General features: G+C 62.0%; 1 protein-coding gene across 1 annotated transcript in view; it reads left to right on the forward strand.

The window, feature by feature from the left end:
• The first annotated feature begins 612 nt into the window (after positions 1-612).
• Positions 613-1,035, forward strand: part of DCAF11 (DDB1 and CUL4 associated factor 11) — a 2,628-nt gene continuing 2,205 nt past the window's right edge. The window contains exon 1 of the mRNA XM_042894977.1: positions 613-646. The gene's annotated coding sequence lies outside the window, so the exon portion shown is untranslated. The remainder of the gene's footprint in view (positions 647-1,035) is intronic.

The following is a 1,035-nucleotide window of genomic DNA, read 5'->3' on the forward strand; positions in this document are numbered from 1 at the left end:
CTATGGGGTGCTATGGGGTGCTATGGGGCGCTATGGGGAACTATGGGGTGCTATGGGGTTCTATGGGCCGTTATGGGGCGCTATGGGGAACTATGGGGTGCTATGGGGCGCTCTGGGGCGCTCTGGGGAACTATGGGGTGCTATGGGGTTCTATGGGCCGTTATGGGGTTCTATGGGCCGTTATGGGGCGCTATGGGCCGTTATGGGGCGCTATGGGGCACTATGGGGCGCTATGGGGCGCTATGGGGCGCTATGGGGCTCTCTAACCCTAACCCGCCCCCCATGCTGCCCCACTTTGGGCTCCCGCCCCACAGGGCGACGGCCGTTACCTGGTGTCCAACTCCAAGGACCAGACGGCCAAACTGTGGGATCTGCGGCGCCCCGCCGGGCCGGGGGGGTGGAGGCGGCCAGGAGGGCTGTGGCCAAACAGAGCTGGGACTACAGGTGGCAGAGGGCGCCCAGGAGGGGTGAGCGGAGCTGTGGGGCGGCTATGGGGTGATATGGGGTGATATGGGGTGATATGGGGTGGTTATAGGGCTGTATTGGGCTCTGTGGGTTCTATGGGGTGCTATGGGTTCTATGGGGTGCTATGGGGTTCTATGGGGTCAGAGCTGGGACTACAGGTGGCAGAGGGCGCCCAGGAGGGGTGAGCAGGGCTGTGGGGCGGCTATGGGGCGGCTATGGGGCGATGGGGGGCGATATGGGGCGGCTATGGGGTGATATGGGGTGCTAAGGGGTGTCTATAGAGCTTTATAGGTTCGCGTGGGTCTCTATGGGTCTCTATAGGTCTCTATAGGTCTCTATGGGTCCCTATGGGTCCCTATGGGTCTCTATGGGTCTCCATGGGTCCCTATGGGTCCCTATGGGTCTCTATGGGTCCCTATGGGTCCCTATGGGTCTCTATGGGTCCCTATGGGTCTTTATGGGTCCCTATGGGTCTCTATGGGTCTCTATGGGTCCCTATGGGTCTCTATGGGTCCCTATGGGGTCCCTAAGTGGCACTTCCGGTCACATGACCCCCCCCCCCCCCCCCCC

Source organism: Lagopus leucura, unplaced genomic scaffold (genome assembly GCF_019238085.1).
Source record: "Lagopus leucura isolate 7727_CA_CO unplaced genomic scaffold, USGS_WTPT01 35325-0_obj-0_obj, whole genome shotgun sequence".
NCBI classification, from domain to species: Eukaryota; Metazoa; Chordata; class Aves; order Galliformes; family Phasianidae; genus Lagopus; species Lagopus leucura.